The following is a 22954-nucleotide window of genomic DNA, read 5'->3' as shown; positions in this document are numbered from 1 at the left end:
ATGGCACTGGATCCCCTCGAACTAGAGTTACAGATGGTTAATCCACCATGTGGATGCTGGCAAGCCAGCCCAGCTCCTCTGCAGAAGGAGCCCATTTTCTTCCAGCTGAGTCGTCTCTGCAACCTTCAAACCCCCATATTTCTATCCGCAAACTGACATCTCATTTTATAAAGGTGATCTTTCTGTAGTCATGTCTTTCTTCCGCTTGTTCCCAGGATAAAGTTATTGAAACACATGTTCTGGGAGTTGAGCAAATGTTTGTTGAATGAATATGGGCTGATATTATTATCTCACAGAGTTTCATTGAGCTCAAAGGAGACACTAGTAACCACAGTTTGAAGCGGATGTGGGAGGCTCCCTTCTCAACCTTTGCCTTAAAAGCTAGAGCTGAAAAAATGGAATTGGTCTGTGAGATCTTCGCCTCAGCCTTTGCATGGTAGATTCTCTTTGTCTCCACCGGCAGGTGTAAAATACAGGCTCCTTCAAGTTAGCTCCACAGTGACGGCTTATCATTAGGGCAACCATGGGCTGCAATTAGAATGGAATGTAGTTGTTACCAAGGGCTGTTCAAAGAGCTGTCTCTTTTATTCTTTCTCGTCCTTTCTCTTGTTCCAATTATCTGTTCAACCCTCCTTCCTCTCTGCTGGTCATGTTCTTGGTGTCCTTTTTGCTCTGTGAGATTTGACTTATCCACACCCTGGCCCCAGCCCTGAGAAGCCACACCCCCACACCCTCCCAGGCATGCTCAGTGTCTCACCTTGATAATGCTCAACACCACAGAGCAATTAGATTGGCTGAATACATCTTTTCACCCCAGACCAGTAGAAGCCAGCATTCTTGACCCACATGGTCCATGCATAGCTCAGCTACCTGGCTGGGTGCATCAACAAGGCTGAAGTGGTGAGCATATGTTCATTCTAGAGACCATGACATGACTAATGCTTGATTTGGGGAAAGAATTCAATATCTTTGTGGTTTATGGGTGTTTCTAGTTGTTAGGATTTTAATCTGAATTGCTCCCTCCCAGCTCATGCTTCGAACATTTATTTCCTGACTGGTGTCACTAGTTTGGAAGACTGTGACCCTTAGAGTGAAGTGGCATTTCAATTGTATTGTAATAAATAGAGCCCGCCTGGTGAGCAGGAGAGGAAAATAGCCACTCTGGTCAGCTTTACAGACAGGCAGTGGTAACACACACCTTTAATTCTAGTTTGCCATAGAAACCAAGTGGTGCACACCTTTAATCCCAGCCCTAGAGAGGATTATAAAATGGGAGGAAACAGCTCTCTCACACAGTCTCATTCTGAGATTCCTAGAGGCAGGATGGCTCTTTCGGACTGAGGTCAGGTAAGAGCCAATGGCTGGTTGCTTTGCTTTTCAAGTCTTCAAGTTGAACTCCAATTTCTCTCTCTGAGTTTTTATTAATCATATATCTTTTGGCACCCAACCTTGGGGGTATGAATTTCCAAAAAAAAAAAAAAAAGCCATTTGTCTAAGGCTTTTTTTGGTTTGATTTGTTGTTTTGCTTTGTTTTGTTTTTTTTTTTTCAAGACAAGACTTCTCTGTAGCTTTGGAGCCTATCCTGGAACTAGCTCTTGTAGACCAGGCTGGCCTCGAACTCACAGAAATCTGTCCTCCTGCCCCCCACCCCCAGGGCTGGGATTAAAGGTGTGAGCCACCACTGCCCAGTTTTTGCCTGACACATTTTAACCAACAGCCAAGGCCAGAGCTGGGATTGGGATCCCAGACCTAGGAATGGGAACCCAGATTTAGCTGTCTGGATTAGGGAGGGGCACTAGCGCTTCAGTTCTTCTCCCACTGCGCCCATCCTTGCTGCCACCCCACGGGGCACCCACACAGCTTCCTGGGGGCCCTGAAGTCCTGCAGCTTGCCCCCAGTCCTGCGCACATGCGACTCCCACGTGACCACTACATTAGCGAGATGGCCCCAGCTGGGAAAAGTAGGTCCTTAGAAAGAGATGCCTGCTTCTGCTTCCTGTCTCTCCACATCCTGGTCAGCTTTGATGGGAACAGCCTGTGTCACACATCCCCACTGCTGTGAGCTGAGATGGCTACACCTTTTTGTCCCTGCTGAGATGCATTGAAATCATGCAATGCCGCCATAAATCTTTGCCCCTTGGGTTGTTTGTGTCAGGTGCTATGCATGGCAAAAGCAACCTGTATATCAGTTAAAGATGGAGGGTAAATTTCACAAACCTTCATTCTGATTCCTGACTTGTGAGCTATGAGGAAAACCACAGGACTTTCAGGTGTATGTGGTCCTTTACTGTGTTCTGGAAGTACAGTATGTGATATTGTGACAGTACATACAGAGAGAGAGAGAGAGAGAGAGAGAGAGAGAGAGAGAGAGAGAGAGAGAGAGAGAGATCCATACCTCCCTAACTGAGGCTAATTGATTGAGACCAGCTAATTGACTCAAGAGTAAAGGCAAACAAAAGAGACCAAAAACTGGCTTCCGTTGGCAGATCCTCCTGTTTGCTTTCCACCACCATCCTCAGAATTCCACACTAATTTTTCTCCCTTCCTTTTTCTTTGTACTAATTTTACTTGGGTCTCTTCATTGGGAAAGGCTTACTAATAAAGTGATAAATGACCCTGTCATTAAGAAAGAGTTTGGAGAGATGGCTCAGCTCTGGTCCTCCTGCAAAGGACCTGGGCTCAGCTCCTAGAACCCATACCAGGTGACTCACAAGTATCTGCTACTCCGGTTTCAGAGAATCTGATGTCCTCTGGATTCTGTAGCCATGTACACATATGTGGTTGACTTCTGTAGGCAGACACACACATGTAGTACACATAAACTTATGCAGGCATGTGTGTATACACACATACACATGTGAACACACAGAAAAGAGCTGGAAGATCAGGTTCTGCCTTCCCTCTTTCCAACTCAAAAGTGTCATTTAGAAATCTTGAATTTTAGATAATAGAAGTAGACTTGGCCTTGCTTAAGTAGAAAACATTTATTAGAGGAATATAGGATCGTAGGTTGAATTAGCAGGCTGGAGAGTCAAGCTTGGAGAATGCTTTAGTATGGGTGCCAGGAATTCTTGAAGAAAGAACCCATCACTTGGAAAGCGAGGAGACAATTGCTCCTCCACCTTCTGACACTCACTGCAGAACCATGAACATCCCAGTGGGGAAGAGCTGCTCAGCCACACTTGGTCTAATGTCTCCGGGGTCTTTGGGTTGGGAGGTAAATTGCCTTCTTGACTTTTGATGAATATGAGGCCACACACACTGGAAGAGAAAATTTCCCCGGAGAAAAACAGGTAGCTATTACTACGCTTTAGGGGAATGGATGCTGGGCTGGCAAAGGCCAGACAAAGCCACTGTGTCTAAAACAGAGGCTGTGACCATTGATATGGCAAATCACAGAGCCGATGGGGGCCCTGTGGGCAGAGGTTCTGCCATCCAGATCTCCCTGTGTCAGGCTCGTGCTGTGTTTTGACTGATATTTCGCACACGAGAGCGGAGTGGGATGTTCTTCGCTTCTGAGACAGTTTCTGTTCACTGAAGCCAGACCAGCATGTAATCAGAGCAGACAGGCATCTATAAGCTGCGGTTTGGTGAGTTTGTGCAAGTCCCCTCTCCTATCGCCACCACTCTGGCCCTGGTCTGAGCTATCTCTTTGGATTCAGGGTTGTTATCTCCAATTTTCATATTCAAAAGACAAGTCGGAAGAATGGCTTCTTACACCCCTTTTGTATGAGACTGACCAAGTATTTAACTCACTCACATTAAAGCAAAGGAACAAACATTCCTCTGTGTATAGTAGATACTGTATTTATTGGTGCATAACTATAAACAAGAAAGAGACATTTTCTGAACCCATGGACCTTGCAGGCTAGCAGAAAGAACAGGTGTATCAAAATGCAACTGTGACAAAATGCTAAGGCCTCTGAGATAGCTAGGGCTCTGAGGGAAGAGGCAGACAAAGGCAGCGAATAGGAAAAAGGAAGGTGATGTTCTGGTTGGCATGGGGAGATGGGCTCAGGTTTGAACACCTTGTCCCAGCTGGCGTGTAAGACCATCCTTATCCTGTAAGACACCGAACAACCCCATTGTAACCCTCCCCAAGTCAGAGGTGGGTCCATCCCTCCACCCTGCCCCCCCAGGCCAGGGATGGACCTCTCCCACTCCCATGCCCCCCCCAGGCCAGGGATGGACCTCTCCGACCCCTATGCCCCCCCCAGGTTAGGGATGGACCTCTCCCACCCTCATGCCCTCCCCAGGTCAGGGATGGACATCTTCCACCACCCTGCCCCTCCCCAGGCCAAGGATGGACCTCTCCCACCCCCATGCACCCCCAGGCCAGAGATAGACCTCTCTCACCCCCATGCTCCCCAGGTTAGGGATGGACCTCTCCCACCCCCATGTCCCCCCCCAGGCCAGGGATGGATCTCTCCCACCCCCATGTTCCCCCCAGGCCAGGGATGGACCTCCCCCACCCCCATGCCCCCCCAGGTTAGGGATGGACCTTTCCCACCCCCATGCCCCCCCAGGTTAGGGATGGACCTCCCCCACCCCCATGCCCCCCCAGGTTAGGGATGGACCTCTCCCACCCCCATGTCCCCCCAGGTTAGGGATGGACCTCTCCGGTCACTGTGCCCTCCACACCACAATGAACTATCTCTTCTGCAACACTGAGCCAAAATCCACACCTTAAATGGCTTGTCAGGGATTTTGTCATAACGACCAGAAAAACAACTGCCCTAGGTGAGCTCACTGACTCTGCATGGTGACTTTGCACCCCCCCCCCCCCCCCCCCCCCCCGTCTGCTGAGCGTTCTTCCGGACATTGAGTCACCTCATCTGTTTGCACCTTCCCCTCCTGTTGAACTGGGTGTGAGGATTCCAGCAAGGACTTCCAGACTGAAGCCTCAGTGAGCACTTTGGGGGAGCTGCAGTGTTTGAGGCATGGAAGAAAACCCTTCATATCTCATCAGCTGCCAATCAACCTGCAGTCCAGTGACCCTGACTTCTTTGCTCAGCTGTGGGCCCAATATTTTTCAGCCAAATATTAGTTTGGCTTTCTTTTTCTTTCTACTGGATCATTAGTTCTCATTAGTTTGGCATCTAAACATTTTTGCATGAATATCAGAAACTGACTTTCAGAGTGAGTAACTTCAAAGAGGCAGTCTGTCAAGGCTGTGATATAGGAGCCTTTAATATTGTCTTGCCTGTAGTTTTTGGTTTTTGGAGGTCTCTCTCCCTTTTCATACTCCTTCAAGAACAAAGCTAATGTGGTTACAATAACAAAGTTAGCTTATCATTAACTAACTGTTAATTTAATTTCTAATTGTCCACTAAATCAGGCACTGGGCTGCTTATATTTTAATTTTTAAAATGTTAGGGCTTCAAATTGCTTACCGAATGAAGGTAACAAGGGAGGACAATTCCCAACTCTGGAACGACTGAAATCACAAATGGGGTACAGTGATTTTCTGGGACCAGGCTGGGGTATGGACAAGACATGGGGGAAGAGGCAGTGTCCATATTCTTCAGGCTTCATTCAGCACCAGACACCGAACTAAGTGATTTAAATGAAACATCTCACTGATTTTTTTTTTTTAAAAAAAAAGTCTGACGTATAACTTCTGATTACCATATTAGATAGGGAAGGAATAACATCGAGACAAGGGAAGACAACAGTAGGTATAAGGCAGGAACTGGCCAGGTCTCCCTATCTCTAGTCTGAGGGCTTTTTACTTTTCTTTTCTGAGTTACAATGCCACACAGATTATCTGGATGTTTTCCAGATATTGTGTAAGAAGAGAGAAGTGTGTAATGACAAGGGTTAGACTCTTGTGGGATATTATTTGAGCTAGTCAAAAATGTATTGTTTGTTTATACTATGAAATATTACTTTAACTGTGTAAAGTGTGCTAATTTGTAAATGCTGTATTTGTTTAATGATGTAAGGATTGTTTAAATATGTAAAGATGTGTTGTATTTGTTTCACCTTGCCTGCCTAAGGCACCTGATTGGTCTAATAAAGAGCTGAATGGCCAATCGCTAGGCAGAAAAAAAAAAAAGATAGGTGGGGCTGGTGGGCAGAGAATTAAATAAGGAGAACTCTGGGTTCAAAAGAGAGAGAGAGAGAGAGAGAGAGAGAGAGAGAGAGAGAGAGAGAGAGAGAGAGAGAGAGAGAGAGAGAGAGAGAGAGAGAGAGAGAGAGAGAGAGAGAGAGAGAGAGAGAGAGAGAGAAGGAGGGATGTGCCTGGGGCCAGAAGAGACAGACAGACATGAGAAGCAATGAAAATAAGAGATACAGAAGAAAAAAGTAAAAAGCCCCAAGGCAAGGATAGATAAAGATAAACAGGTCAATTTAAGTCCAAAAGGCTAACCAAGAAGGAGCCTACGGTAGGCCTAGAGTTCCTAACTAAGAAGTCTCCATGTCATGATTTGGGACCTGTTTAGTGGCCCAAAAGAAGAAGCCTGGTACATCAGACCTCACTGGGACACCAATGCCTAGACACAATCTTGGAACCAGAAGCATGTCGTAGCATTCTCAAGCTCTGTGCTATCTGACCTGTAGCTATGTCCTAGGAACAGGTGAAGTCTATACTACAGAAGAGCCGGGGGCTGTGGGCATGACTGCGGCCAGCAGTAAAGAGATGCTAAGTGTTTCTCCCTTTTAGATAATTTTCAGATTCTTTGTACTACAATAAATAATAGCAGAGGACAAAGTCTAGTGACCTGACTAGTCGAGAAAGCTGTATTCTCTCTCTCTCTGAGTGTGTGTGTGTGTGTGTGTGTGTGTGTGTGTGTTTGAACTCATAACTACCATTGTTCAGTAGTAAATATGCATTCTGGTCAACCAAGGTCAAGCTATTTCAAAGGAAGGAGTCAGAGAGACCACAACTCTCATTGGCTTCCAAAACCTCTATTCTTTTAGAGGGTCTCTAGGTGACTTTTTCTAGAATGTCTCTGAACATTGCTAGGAGGATCAGCATGTCAGGTCTTTAAAAGCTCACTCCTGACAGGAGCTCAGGTAATGAATAGTTGGGGACTTCCCTCCCTCCTCCTCTGTCTTCCTTATTTCTCTTCTCTGTCTGTCTCCTTCCTTCCTCCTTCCTTTCTTTCATCCTCTCCCTCTCTCCCTTTCCCTCCTTGTTCTCTCCCCCTTTCCTTTCCTCCTCTTCCTTCCTCCTTTTCCCTTCCTCTTCTTCCTCTCTCCATCTAATGAATATTCCTCACTGCCTTGGATTCAGGTATCGGCACGAAGAATCACCTTCTTTCTCCATGCTGAGGGTTCATGGCCTAGAAGTTTCAAAGGACATGAAATATAGGGCGATGTGTCCCAGACATTCAACCTTCTTCTTGGGGTGTGGTATCTTCACCATCCACCCTCAGAGGAGCCAGAACTAAGAGAAAGAATATGCCATTGTCAAAGAGGCTCCATCAACTTTGAGATTTGAATGAGGTCTGACTCTCCCATGATGCACTGTACTAAAGAAAGCTCACCCTGGACACAGCTGGGCTCAGGTGCTGCTCGCTGTGTCTCCTGCTCTTAGACATGAGGTGGGATCTTCTGCTTCTCTGCGCTTCTGTTTCCTTGTCATGCAGGGGTAGTAATTGTTTCTAACCACATGGCTGTCAGTATCAAGTAAGTCAATATTTACAAAGTTCTTTGGAAACTGTCTGGCACATACTAAATGTTAGACAAATGTTTCTTAAACAGAAAAAAACATCTCCTGTGTATCTCTGCACTGCTTCTAGATTGCTAGCTGTGCTCACTGAGCTGAATTCCCATGCTTTCTCCCACACAGCACTGATGAGTCTAACAGGAAGGTGGTGGTACATCTCTCTAACATCTGCTTCCTTTCCTGCCTCCTCATGAGCAAGCTCTGGCTACAACCAGCCTTACTCAGTCCCGGAAGGTGCCCAAGGACATTTGTTTCACAGAAATTCTTGAAAGCATTGCTGGATGGTCAGGTTGCCTGGGAGACATGGACCATTTATTTCCTCATACACTCGATACCCATGGACCATATTTTAGCTCTTGGGAATTAAATGTTTATTCTCTGGACTGTATCCCAAATGAAGAAGTTATATGTATGTAGATGTACCCGTTCAGGAACATTAACCCCTGGTGGCATGTCCTCGGGGGGGCCCAGATGTCCCTGGTCCCTTCTGTCTTTACAAAGAACACCAAGGCAGGTCAGAAAGAACAAAAGGATGGATGGAGGCTATTCTGTTCCAGGCTCCTCCAAGGGCTTCCTTAAAACAATTGAGTCCTAAAAGGCAACAAGAGGAGCTGTCAATAAGGGTTGGTGATGTTGGCTAAATTCCTACTGTGATTAAATTTCATATTTTGCCCTGGGCTGGGATGGTTTCCAAGGACCTATTTGTTGAAAACAGCTCTGTTGAGCCAAGACTGGTTCCCTAAATAAATATGGAAATCCGAGGTCCCTTTTGACTTAGCAGGGGCTCAGAGAGGGAAAGGGTCACAGTGAAAGCACTCCAGTCTGATACCACTTAGTTTCCTAGCTCCCTCCAGGACATGCACGAGAGATATCTTCTTTCACCAGTATGATGAGGATGTTCTTTGGGCTTGAAACACCCAGAGTTCAAGTTCCTAAGGAAACTTGCTTATCTTGCCAAGTCTTAGATTTCTTCTATGTAAAATATGTGTTGTCATCTACAGGTATTTTCTGTCTTGGGGAGATATGAACAATCTATTCATTCCTGTTGGAGCACTTATGACAGACCCGAGAACAATTCTATCAAAGTCAGCTCAGCGAACCAACACATTGGCTACAGTTACTCACAAGAGTATGGGAAAACAGTTACATACAAGGGCATGGACAACTCAAAGGCTGTTGAATTATGAGAGAGCCCATCTCAGCATGAGTGAGACTAGAAAGCTGTGACCTGGAACTAACTTCATGACTTTCAGGCAACACCATGATCCAGAGTCTGCTCTCCCTGGAAGTCATCACTGTTGGTTTTATTAATTACATTTAGTGTGTGTGTGTGTGTGTGTGTGTGTGTGTATGTGTGTGTGTGTGTTGTCAGAGATGGCCAATCAGCCACACGCAGCCCTGTCTCAAAAACAAGCAAAACAAAAAATGACTTCATTATTTGGTTCAGAGGACAACTTGTAGGAGTCAGTGCCATCTTACTTTCATCATGTGTTTTTTCCAGGGATCAAACTCAGGTTATAACCTTGACAACAGGTACTTTTACCCACTAAGCCACCTCATTGGCTCCAATCCTTACTGTTTTATATCAGTTTTGGGTGGTAGATGAATCTTGTAGGTTTCAGGAACTTTCTGAGACTTGTGAGTTGTTTATTTCCTGAGTTAGTAAACCTTCACCAGGATGGAAATGTTCTAATTTGGAGGATGTGGGACCCACCAACATCCTCCAGTAACTTTAGCACTCACCCCAAAGTCTTGGTGACTTACACTATCAAAGGTTTGTTTCTAACCCATACAATGGCTGTGATTCAGTTCTCAACTGTGGTTCTGCTTCATGTAGATCCCTCAGTCTTGGACCCAAAAGTATTTGCTTTACTACCATGGCTTTATGAAGAGAGCATCAAGAGCAATGACAGTTTGCGTGGTCTTTTAAGCTCACATTCCATTGTGCTAGAGAAAGGAAGATTAAATTTCCCCTACAGAGACAGTGCAATCTACATGGAGTAAGCAGGGTGTCTAACTCTCTTATAGAGAAACAACAAATAATTTGAAACAATATCAAAGACTGCCACCACAGGGATAATAATACTTCCTTCTTCACAAGGTGTTTATGAAGCCCAAATGAAATCATGTGCAAGTAAGTTTATTATAGACTATAAAATACTTCCTCATGCTGCTACTCTCTGGTGCCAGGGTCTGCATAGGGCTCATGGAGAGTGGATGGAGATGGGCTTTTTTTTTCTGCATTTCCCTGTTTGTATGGAAATCTATTTTTTTTTCAAATAGACTCCCACATATACTTTGAGAAAATGAACTGAGTATGGGTTTCAGTCCACAGCTTTATGATAGGATCCTAGAATCCAAACAGCTTAGTTTTGCATACAGATGAATATCCAGACTCTCATTTTAAAAATATTGACTGACTTTGTATCACTAAGAATGGCAGACTCTCGAGAAAGGAAGTGGGTTTTGCCAGGAGAAATGTGGCTCCTGGCGGGCAACCCTTGATTAATGAATGCATGTTCTTCATCCTGTGGAAGGCATTTGCAGAATTGTCAGAGATGGCCAATCAGCCACACGCAGCCCTGTCTCAAAAACAAGCAAAACAAAAAATGACTTCATTATTTGGTCAGTTTACTGAATACTGGGCAGTCACTATGGTAGTTGTACTGTGGGAAGTTGGTATTCAAATATTTTCTCCATCCATTTATGTCATTCGCATCTCTGGAAGGTATTTACTGGCATCAGCTATGTGCCAGGCACTGTTCAGGCATAGCAATGTATCCTCAAAATTCCTCAAAATTCTCATCCTCAAAATCCTCAAAATTCTCATCATTAGGGAGAGAAGGGAATGGAGAAATCATGAAACACACACACACACAAATAGATAAAATACGGTACCTAGTCCAATCATCATCAGAGAGGCTTCCTCCAGCTACTGATGGGAAAGAATGCAGAGACCAACAGACAGACAGTAGGTGGATCTCAGGAAACCCCACTAAAGAGGAGAAAGAAGAATTGTGGAGCCACAGGGGTCAAGGATACCAGGAGAACACATAGGGGCTCACAGAGACAGAAGTGAGCCTGCGTGGGTCTGTTCTAGGTCCTCTGTATACAAGCTGCGGTTGTTTAGCTTGGGGTTTTTGTGGGATTCCTAACAGGAGGAGTGGGGGTGTCTCTGCCTCTGTTGCCTGTGCTCAGGACCCTTTTCCTCCGACTGGGTTGCCTCATCCAGCCCTGACAAGAGGGTTTGTGCCTAGTCTTATCTCATCTTTGATATTGCTGTGTTCGATTGATACCCCTGTGAGGCCCGCTCTTTCCTGAAGGGAAAGTGGATCTGGGGGAGAGGAGACATGGAGGGGAGACTGCAGTTGGGATTTATTGTATGAGAGAAGAAAAAAGAAAAAGAAAAAAATTGATAAAATATTCAAGGAAAAATTGCTACAATCCCACAAAAGATAGTAAGGAAAGAGGAGGGGTACCAGGGGCAAAGATAAACATCAACCCTTCAGAGTATCAGAGAGGGTGGATGGCAGAGGTGAATACCTGGTGGGCGAAGAAGAGTCTCATGGAAGAAGAATTTAAACAGACAGTGAGGAACCTGTGTCCCACGGGGAGGTGCATCCCTGCTGTGTGAGAGAAGCTGCAAGGCCCCTGGGGCTGGAGCAACAGGACTTGGAAGAGCAGAAGATGAACAAGCCGTCAGATCACAGAAGGCTCTCTCTATAGGCTGCTGTACGGATGAAAATATTTTCCTGTGGAAGTTGGAGCTAGATTTAAGGGTCAGTTTTGAATGTGATCTTGGCAATGGATTCAAAGGTGATGAGGACAGAACCTGACCTGTCAGAGGGTACGGCACAATAGGAGAGGCACCGGTGGTGTTCAGTGGTGATCATATGTGGTCTGGGGAATTGGTTTCAAGGTGAAGGTGCCAATATTTGCATAGGAATTGGATTGGAGGTGTGGGAGAAAGGATGAGGCTGGCCGTTTGCACTCAAGGGTCCACAATGCACAAGCATATGATGATAAAATAGAGAGGCATGAGACAGATGATGGAGCTACAGGCAAATCCACCAGGGCATCTCACATACAAGTGCTTCAGATGCCTCAGCTGAGTGTAAACAGCGGAGTGGGGTTTTCCCGAGAAATCCTAAAGTGGCGTGATCGTTTGAATAAGTTCCCGTACCATACTAACTTATATTGAAATATAGTGGTCACATGAGAGTGTAAGTGGGCTTGGGGAGTCTTTAGGAGATAACTAGGCCATGTGGACTCTTCCTTCGTGTGTGGGATTGGCGGCTCTTACAGAGAAGTTTGCAGCAGTCCATCGTCTCTTCCCTCGCTGTCTTCTGTCACTTGAGGGTAGCGTTTGATAATCGACACAAGTGGGAGATAATAAAGCGTCCACTTCTTCACTTAGAAGACATTTTTATTGATTAGATTTTTTTCTTGTGGCAATTTTATGCCAGTTGATAGTGTATTCTGCCCACCCTCCTCGCTCAATCCTCCGTGTTCTCTGCCCTACCTCTGTCACCCCCACCCTTCCTACAAAACCCTTCCCCACTTCCACGCATTTTTGGTTTGCTCTGGCACCCTCTGATTGTATCTGGGACCATCTGTGTGGCCACAGATTTGAAACTACTCACTGGGGCCTGGTGGGCTCAGCATTTGTTATACCACTGAAGTAAATTACTATCCTGTCCCTAGGATCCATCTGTTGCCAGCAGTTCAGTGGATGCAGAAGGGCATCAGTGAACCCATTACTGATTGATGATTGACTGTGAACCTTCTCAGCCTTGTGCAAGCAACCACAGCTGCAGAGGGTTCATGTTTACGATGTCTGTGTCATGCCCTGAAGTTTTTCACGTTTCTCTTCCCCATCTTTTGATTCTTATGTCCTTCCCCAGCATATCTCTCTCTCTCTCTCTCTCTCTCTCTCTCTCTCTCTCTCTCTCTCTCTCTCTCTCTCTCTAGCTTTTCCTGGGAGTCAGAGGCAGTGGTGTAAACATCCTGTATAGGGCTGAGCACTAAACTGTTGAGTACAGTGATCATCCATGAGTCTCTTTATTCACTACTGTTTGCTGCAAAGATACGTTTCTCAGAGTGAAGCTGAGAGTAGCAGTTGTCTATTAGCATAAACATAAATATTTAGGCAGCAGTTTGGTGACATTCAATTTAGCAAAGTCACAGTAGTAAGGTCCCCCCCCCCCCGCAAGTCTGTGACATCCATAGCTATAAAGTTGTTTAGTGGGTTTAAAGAATCAGGGATGAACTCCTACCTGTGGAATGGGCATCAAATCCACGCTAAGAGTGGCTGGTTACCCCGGCAACAGCCATGCCACTATTGCACCAGTGAGCACCTCTTACCTGGTGTTGTAATTTATATAATTAACAACTTGGTAAAATCATCGAAGCCCTATTTACTACAGCAGCCTGCACAGCACCTTCCAGTACCATGAAAATTAGCAGTGGGAGGAAGCTTCCACCTCAGTGGCAACCTTCTCTGTCTTGCAACTGAAGCAAGTGCTGTTTTCAGCAGTAAGTTTTATCATATAGTTCTGGTGGTCAGCCAAGAGTGGAGGCAATAGTCTGTATTGTCTTGGGGCCTCTGGGGCCTCTTCTGATCAACAACCCATGAGGCGTTATTCCACACCAAGCACTGTGACTTTGTTCAATAGCAACATGACTTTAGAAATGACATTATCCAGCAACGCAGCCCACCTTTCTTCTACTTTTTCACTTATATTCTAATCAGCTTACGAAGTAGTAGGTCTGCATATGGCTTTTGTGTATTTCCTTTACTTTGGTTAGCCTCTGTCCTTGCCTCCCCCGGCTCCCATCCTTGCTTGAATCTTTCCATCTCCATTGCTCCCCTTCGTACTTTCCTCTGTTCTCCTGCCTCCTCTCACCCCAGATACTCACCACCCCCAACATGGCCCCCAGTTTCCTGACTTCCACAGAGGTCCGAAATTAAATATATAAAACTAAAGTTTTAAATCTAAGATCCACATATGAGAAAGAATGCATGCCATTTGTCTGTTTGAGCCTGTTACCTCACTCGGTTTAATTATCACCAATTTCACACATTAACCTGCAAAATTCTTAATTTCAGTTTTCTTTACAGCTGAATGGAATTTCATTATGTATATGTGCTGTATTTTCATCATCCACACATCAGCTGATGGATGCCTAGGCTGCTCCCATGAACTGGCCGTTCTTAGGAAAAGCAGTGGGCATGGATGAGCATGTGTCTCTACACTGGGAAGCAGAGTCCTCTGGGTATTGGCCAGGGAGTAGAATAGCTGGGTCACATGGTGGTCTATTTGAACATTGTGAGAAATCCAACTGCTGATTTCCACAGTGGCTCCACCAGTCTAAACTCACACCAACAGTGAGTAATTGTTGACAACTGGGAGGGTTTTATACTAAATTGAAGAACCAGGATGCCTCTTTGCAGGTGGCTCACCCTGATTGTTAGCAATGAGTGGTTGGTCTCGGGTTCCCAGAGGGATTTGGGCTCTGTAGTGTGTGAGTAGCCTGGACAGAGATGCAAACATGGGATCTCAGGTTCAGGCTAAGTAAGTCTATAGAGAGGAGAAGAGAATGCAGATTCACTCAAGGGAGTAGGATTGTGTGGACAGGTTTGACATCAAATGGGCAATGGCCCTGAGAAGTGGGGGATTGATCAGAAAGCAGGGCGCACAAGAAAGTACCCACTGGACATGTCACATTCTTCCATGTGATATGAACTTCCCGCCTCTCCCAGAGTGCATGTTGAAGAATGTAAACATTCTGGGGACTGTACTAATAACACAGCCCTCACTTTAAAACTATTATAACCGTCTTCTTGATAGAAATGGTGTGAAGGGGAAGAGAGTTTATTTCAATTTATTGTCTCAGGGGAATCAGCCCACAGTCGTTTGGCCCTGTGTGTTTCAACAGAACATCATGGTGGCAGGGATGGTGAGGGCTGCTCTTCACAGGAACAGGGGGAGGGGAAATGGGGAACCCTGGTGCTGGGCTGGCTGGCTCTTTTGTGCCTTTTACTCTACCTGAACCCTAACCTGATGAGATGATGTTGCTCACATTCACCATTGACTTTCCTCTTTCCTGCTAGTTCTCTCTGGAAACACTGTCACAGACACACCCACGGGTCTGTGTTAATCAAGCTTCTAGGCAGTTCTAAATTCTGTCAACTTGACAATCGAAATCAATCATGGTGAAGAACAAGGGATCTAATTCAAAGCACAAAGATCTAGAAGGATGCAGAGCCGTTTTCAGAGCTACCCTTCTATCTGCTTCTCCACCGTAGGAAACAAATAACTTTCTTGAAGTAAATCTCTATACAAAGTAAGGTAAAGGCAGCTGTGGAGACAGCATAGTTGGCAAAGCATTTGTTGAAGTGTGCAGACGCAAGTCCTGCCCCCAGGACCCATGTAAAAGCTGGGTACAGTGAAACAGGCACCTTTAACCACAGCTCCAGGGAGGTAGAAACAGGTGGAGGGATCCCTGGGGCTTATCAGCCATCCAGATTACTCAGTTTCAGGCCAGTAAGTGGCCCTGTCCCAATAAATAAGTAAAATGCAAAAGGTGTGTCCATCTAAGGAATGACATCTGAGGTGTCCTGTAGACTCTACATTGACACATGAACACACACATGCACAAATGCCTGCACACACACATGAACATGCACATGCACAAGCATGCACACACACATGAACATACACATGCACATGCATAAATGCAAAAGTAATATAAAACGCTGTTGGCTGTGTTTCAGTCACGTGATTATCCCTGTAACAATCGTAGCAATAAGGAAAATGTAAAATATTTACCTTGGTCATAAGGTTATTCCTGAAGACTCAGAGGAGGAGTCTCCACAGAGAAAGGGAAGTTAAGGGTTTCGCTGAGTGAACAAGGAAGTGGCTATAGGCTTGAGGGGAGCTTTCTCAGGAACGATGAAGAGATAGCCATCTCTTGGATTCTTCAGCTGTACCTCTTGGCTGAACACTAAGGCTACATTAGGGTTGTAACAGTTACCAACCAATTCTGAATGAGGGCAGAAACCCTCAAACTGAAGAGATAGTTGTAGGTAACCCTCCATGGCAGGACACCTCAGTCCGTGCAGACTTGGTCTTGTCCCAAACTCAATACATCTCTAGCTTCTATTCAGAAATGGTTCATCCCAAGGCAGACCAATGGAGTTTCTCCCTGGCTTCCTGGGACCACTTCTTCCCATCTCTACCACAGTATAGGGAACATGGCCCCTTCAGCTGTGTGCTGTCTGAGATCACTGGAAGCTTCTAGAAGATCTTAGTCTTCTGCATCTTTGTCTCCTACTCGCATGGACGGTAATAGACACATAATAGACGCTCAAAAATAGTGGCTAAAAATGGTGATCGCATTTTCAAGCTTTTGAAACTGGGTTTGTACAAAGTCAGCATTTCTTAAATAACCCCCTCCAGTGTAAGAAATGCTAAGTGATTGGAGGGTATTCATGGCTGCTGTCACAATCTTGATGCTTCTCTGTCTAGTTCATTTTCAGCCTGCTAATCAGACCACTCCGTATTTTGGGCCACACGGGTTGAATCATATGTGTGTCCATGACCCAAGGTTGTTCATTAGTAAAAAATGTTGTCTTTGTGTCATAGTTTGTAAGCTTAACGTCATGGTCAAATGCAAAAGTCTAATGATTACATCAAACAGGAGCCAGGTTCTGGTAGCTGAGGGGAGAGGAAGGGAGGGATATAAAGGATGAGGTAGAGGTGGGATGGGGCAGGGGTTCTCTGGAGAGAGATCAGATGGCATAATGGAAACTCCTAGACCCAGTTAGATAAGAGTCTATGCAATCCTAGGGCTTAAAGTCACAGGAACCAGTATGCTTCTTTTTAAAGCTAAATTCTTCCCTATGCACCTGAGATGCCATTGTGTGTAAACTATTATACCTGCCTCTTGGAGGGCTCAAACAAAGGCTCAGACAAGTCCTGCAGTATGGAAATGGTTTTATTTTGTTTTCTTTTTTAAATTTAACAAATACCTCTGAAACATAAACAGCAAGTCCTTTTTCACAGTGATGAATATTAATGCCCAAAAGTCTACAGAGTTCACACTTTATAAGATGGCCACAGAAACCTGTGCTACCTTGGATTAAGAGAAGACACAGTAACTATTACACACAGGGATTGGGTCCACAACCTTAGTTAAGTCGGGAGGACCAATAGCCTGAGTTATGGAGTCCTCTGGTCCTAGGAACCACTGTCACCCCAAAACTGCCCTGCTCCGGAATAGCTTCTACCAGTTTTTTTTTTTTTTTTTTTTTTTTTTTTTTTTTTTTTTTTGGTTTTTCGAGACAGGGTTTCTCTGTGGTTTTGGAGCCTGTCCTGGAACTAGCTCTTGTAGACCAGGCTGGTCTCGAACTCACAGAGATCCGCCTGCCTCTGCCTCCCGAGTGCTGCTGTTATTTACTGTGAATAGCAATTAAAATATTAGCATCAATTAGTATTAAATTAGTTAATCTCAAATAATATGTGCTGGATAAGGCTAAACATTGCATGTGTGCATGTGTGCACACCCATGTTTAAGTGTGTGTGCACTCATGCATAAGTGTGTGTGTGTATCAGTGTGTGTGTGAGTGTGTGTGAGTGTGTGTGTGAGTATATGTGTGTATGAGTGTGTGTGTATGAGTGTGTGTGTGAGTATATGTGTGTATGAGTGTGTGTATGAGTGTGTGTATATGAGTGTGTGTGTGTGAGTGTGTGTGAGTGTGTGTGTGTGGTACACTGCCTCATTTCATTCTCACCTCTCAAGCATATTAAGATCAGACAAGCTGAAAGTCACATTGTCCAGTCACAGATGGAACCAGTGTCTGATTCAGACCTAGTTTATGTTGGAGTCATGTTCTTTCCGCTTCAGGCTCACACTGGGATCCCGGAAACAGAGTCTAAAAGAAGTGCCGGACATCATGGTGAGCACCGTTGGACCAGTCCTCACGCCCACTGAGTATCCAGTCTAAAGCCCGCCTCTCGTTTTCCTCAGCATGTGTTCCGTTCTCCCTCCACTAAGTCACAGGGATTACAGTGCAGGCTGTCACCGCTGTGTCGTCCTTTGTGCCCCTGAACTTCTAATAGAGGGCAATGGAAAATGGGAACTTCAAGACAAGCAAACCAGCCCTGTCAGGAGCCTGTCTACGGAGGGTGAGGCCGCAGTGTGAACACAGGAAGGGACCCACCTGGAGTCCCTGTGTCAATCAGTGAATCATTGGTGCCTCCCTCAGGGTTCTGTCCTGATGTGGGGACAGGGCTGTAACATCTAGAGGGAAGGGAACTGGGTGAGAAGACTTCTGAGCTTGGCTGTCATCTGTGAGCTGCGTGGTTTTCTTAACGAGCACTGTGTTTCTCTGGGTTTTAGTTTTCTCCCCTAGACATTAAGAATGACAAAGCTTGCATTTTCCGCCTGACAAGGCACATGTTGCCAGAGTGATTAAAAGCCATGCGATTAAGCACTTCTCAAACTCGTATGGAGCCTTAACACACAGAGTGGCCACATGTTCGATTATTGATACTGGTTATTTGGGAAGGAGTTCATTTCATTTTTTTTTTACAAATAAAGCATGGTGAGTTTTTAAAGTCATCTCTAAAGCCAGCATTAAAACATATTGTTTACATAAAATACCCAAGTATGTGTTTCTGCATAGAAAATAAGCATGATTTCCAAAATACTAACAGTGATAGGTGATTTTTAACCTTTTTCCATTTATTCTTTTATGCTATTCAATTTTTATAGTGGACATAGATTGTTGGTACGGTATTTTTGAAGAAGAAAAAAATACCTCTTTTCATCTGGGAATTGTGGCGGAGGAAGAGATAAGTTGTTCGGATCACCCTTCAAAAGTGACCCTCCGCTCTGCTGTTGGGAAGTGGGAAGCCCATGCTCTCCCATGGCCGGCTCCGTCAGCTTTCCGGGTTTTTCTTTGTGAAATGCTAATTGTGTGTACATTGATGAGATACAATGTTTGATCTGTACACACCCTGTAAAAAGATGCCACTGAGCTGATTAACACACTCGTCTCCTGATAACATAATGCCCGCATTTTCATTGAACCTTAAAAATCCATCCTTCGCCAGTTTGTCATACAAAGTGTGTTACTGACGAGAGTCACCATGCAGCCTCCCAGAGCCTCGGCTGCTGACTGTCACAGCCACGCCCAATGTTTAAGTATGGGCTGGGGACCCAAACTCAGGTCTTAGTTATTGTTACATTAGCACTAGGCCACCTCCACAGCCCCCAAACTAAAATGTCCACCTCTGAACATATGCCTAAGCTGTCAGTACATGCCTGTGGATCACTGAAGGGACCTCTCTGGGCTCTGGGCTCACGCCTTTGCGTCCACACTTCCTGTGTTTAGCTGTTTACTCATTGCTGGTTCCGTCTAACCTCTCCTTTCACTTGGTTTGAGTGGCTGGGGGGAGGCGGGGGTTAGCATAATGCATAATCTCTCTTTAGGAGTGGGGGTGGGGTGGGAGGGATGGATGGGGTGTTGAATGTTAGTCCACTGTGTGCTAGTCCTGAACCCCTCTGCGCTTCATCATCTCCGTTCATGACATAAGAATAGCAACAGCCATTTCACAGGGCGGCTGTCACAAACTGCAAACGCAGGAGCCGGGCAGCGTTCTTGGGGCAGTACCTATCGCACTGCGAGCGTTTAAAAGTTTGTCATCACTACTATGATTATGTGTAAGTGTACTTGAGGACTGGTGGCTACAATTATTGTAATCACAGATATTATTTCTTTCACGTGCTGCCCGTGTGGTGGGCAGGGCATGTTGGTGTCCTGACCCGATTCTGCATCTATCGAGGGACCCGCTTGCTACTGTAGCTGCTTGAGGAGCTGTTGTCAGGATACCTTCACCCAGCAGCCCTCCGAAGGACCACTTCACTGCAGGGTGGTGCCTCACCCCAAGATGGACCCTTCAGCAGCGGCCCACAAAGAGCTACCAGTCCGAGGGGGAGCAAGAGGAGGTGGCCAAGTTCAGAGAACTCTGAGGCCATTCAAGCTCCAAAGAGTCCTGTGGGAGCAGCTGTGGTCGGCCTGGGGGCTGCTTCGTCCAGGCCCACTTCCCCCGCTTTAGTGGCTCAGGTGCTCCCTTCCTGAAGGCAAATGCCCCCTCCACACCCTCCTGACAGCTCACCTTCACACCGGATCCAGCTCAGAGCTGGACTCCCAGAGAATCCACCTGTGATCTTATCAGAATCCAGTCTCTGCTGGAAAGCCTCGTCTTGCTATATTTTACATCTCATCCTCCGGGCACAAAGTGAAACCCTAGTGTAACTTGACTAGGCCATGTACCCGATTGCACTAGGCCCTCTGCTCTCTTTAACAAGATTGTAAACAGCTTGAGGCATGGACACGTGTTACTTGTACATGAGCTCAGACCTTGTGAACGGCTCAGGATCCGGCACGGGACAGCTGAACAGGCAAAGTGTGCCAGAGGATTCTGAACTCTCATGTGTGTACATGTGTTAGTAGGAGTTGAGCTTGAGATGCCGTAGCTCATACAAATGAGGATAGCACCTGCATTTGGAGGTCCCTATGCTAATGGCCGCCATCATTTGGTATTTCCATCCAATGTGTGGCCAAGCCTCATCTTCTGTTGTCCTCATCACTGGGTGAGCTCCCAAGGTGCCTGTTTCAAGGGTCCATCCTACCAGGCAAGCACACCCAGGATAAAGAGGAAAGGCACATTTTTATGCTCCAGTGAAACACTAGAGTCAAATCTTACTGGAGTGTTGGTCATGTGCTCATGTCTGAGTCAATCGTAGCAGCCAGAGGATCCTCACAGGCACATGGCCTGCACACACTGAGGTTGGCACTCTTCCTTGGAAGGAAAGGAAGTGTCAACCTCACCAGAAGCTCACATAGGGTAGGGAGGGATAGGATACAGAAGGAAATCACGTGAACTCTGACTAAGAGAGTTCGTAAAGGTCAGGCCAAGCAACGGATATCTGAGGACTGTGTGTTAGGACTGCGTCCAAAGACAGAAGAGCATCACCATCGAAGAAGGTGCTGCAGGCACCTACATGATCTTGGGAGCCAGCCAGACAAGAGAATGGGCCCGTGGTTTTCAAAATTAAGAAGTTTCTCCCCTCGTTTTCTCTATAGGAATATATTTCAGTATTCGCTCCCAGATTATGAATCACATATCTGTCCACAGAACCATGTGTGTATCTGCATGTGTGTATACGCATATGTGTGTACATGCGAACAAGGTCTATGTGTGTACATTTGTGAATTTGTGGGTTTGTATGAGTCTATGCTCGTATGTGTCTAGGGGTTACTACTGTTGTGATGAGACACCATGACCATAAGCAACTATGGGGCAAAGGTTTATTCTGTTTACACATTCATATCACTGGCCACCACGGAAGGATTCGGAACAGAAACTCAAGCAAGGCAGGAAACAAGGCGGGAGCTGATGCAGAGGCCATAAAGGTTGCTGCTCTACAGCTTGCTCCCCAAGGTTTGCTCAGCCTTAGAGCATCCAGGGCCACCAGTTCAGGGGTAGCATGGCCCACGGTAAACTGGGCCCTTCCGCACCAATTGTCAATCAAGAAAATGAGCCACAGGCTTGCCACGGGGCCAATCTCATGCATTTTCTCAGTTGAGGTTCCCTCTTCTCAAACAACTCTATCTAGCTCGAGTCAAGTTGAAAACTAGCCAGAACATTATGCGTGTATGCACGCACGCATGAATGTGTGTGTGCATGTGGGTGTATGTACATAGGTTTGTGTGTGTTATTGTATGTAGTGTGTGTCTACTGGTGTGTGCATGTGGTGTGTGTATAGGTTTGTGTGTGTTGTATGTATGTGTTGTGTGTGTTTCCGTGTGTTGTGTGTTTGTGTGTGTATGTGGGTGTATGTGCATAGGTTTGTGTGTGTTGTTGTATGTAGTGTGTGTGTATAGGCTTGTGTGTGTTGTTTGTATGTGGTGTGTGTGTCTGTGTGTGTGAGTGTGTATGTGTGTGTGTATGTGCATAGGTTTGTGTGTATTGTTGTATGTGGTGTGTGTGTATAGCTTTGTATGTGTTCGTGTGGTTTTGTGTGTATGTGTGTGAGTGTGCTTGTGGGTGTATGTACACTTGCGCCTTGAGAATGTTGCACAACATTAAATTGCATTCTTTTTGCACAGGGAGACCTTCTGCAACTGCTCCTTGTGTCCATTGTTTCCTGTCTGGTGACCCTGCAGACTGCAAACTCCCTCACTGCCCCAAGCAGGGGACAGGGGACAGCTGCACTGCCCCTCAGGCAGGCATAGTATCAGTGGGGGGTGGGCGGTGGGAGTGGTGGGGGTGGGGAGGGGGGCATTGTGCGGCAAAGTTTAGGAGCCTGGACTTGGTGAAGTTCTGTGGATATTTTCCCTGGGACTTCTCAGGCGATGTGTTCATCATCCTGAGGTTTACAGGAAGAGAAGGAGGGATTATAGAATTTCCTGTCTTTTTTTTCCTGTTATCTCCAACATTAAACCCTTTCGGGGACATAAATTCACAGGGCAAGTGTGTGTGGAAGATATTTGGGGTTGGCTCTCCAGTGCATTCAGAACATTTAATAATTCTAACTCTGGAGTTTGATTGTCACATTGTCGTCGGAGCTGTCAGAAACAGAAACCAATTGCTATTTTTGTTTAGCAGATATGGGGTGAGTGTGGGCCAGCTGTACAACGGTTTCTTCCCTGAAGAGAGTTTTCGGTGAGATTTTGGGGGCATCAGCATAAACTCGGATGGTAGCACATCCTTCCAGGTTCCAAGGGCTTAGCTCTGGCTCCGCAGCATCATTTAAATCCCCAGCTTCCCCTCTCTTGCTTTGCATCCTGGGCCACTGACATCTCCCTCTCCACACCTGCCCCAGCCCCATCCTTCGCTCCCTCAGTGCCTCAGCCTTTCTCTGAAAAGCCTTTCTCTGCAACCCATGAGTTGCCACAGTCCACTCGGTCCCTCCCTTACACCCATGTCCTGTCTGTCAGATTATAGTTGGAGGGTGGTGAACATAGCGTTGAAGAGAGAGGAAGGGTGTCCAGCCATGTGTGGATGTGTTGGGATGGTTACTGTTGGTCAGTCCAACCTAGCTAAAGAACCGTCGGTAATAGAGGGGCTCCTGGGGCCCTCATCTCTGCATCGCACCCCTTTCTCTTGCCCAGAAAGACACTAGTGCTCACTTGGGAAGCCATAAACTCTAACTGACATAGCAGGGGGCTGCAGTCTCCTTTTCTTCTATCCCTTGGCTATGCAGCCTG

The sequence above is a fragment of the Chionomys nivalis genome, chromosome 3 (genome assembly GCF_950005125.1).
Source record: "Chionomys nivalis chromosome 3, mChiNiv1.1, whole genome shotgun sequence".
In the NCBI taxonomy this organism is placed as follows: domain Eukaryota; kingdom Metazoa; phylum Chordata; class Mammalia; order Rodentia; family Cricetidae; genus Chionomys; species Chionomys nivalis.
The sequence above is the reverse complement of the archived record's forward strand: the minus strand, read 5'-3'. Positions refer to the sequence as shown.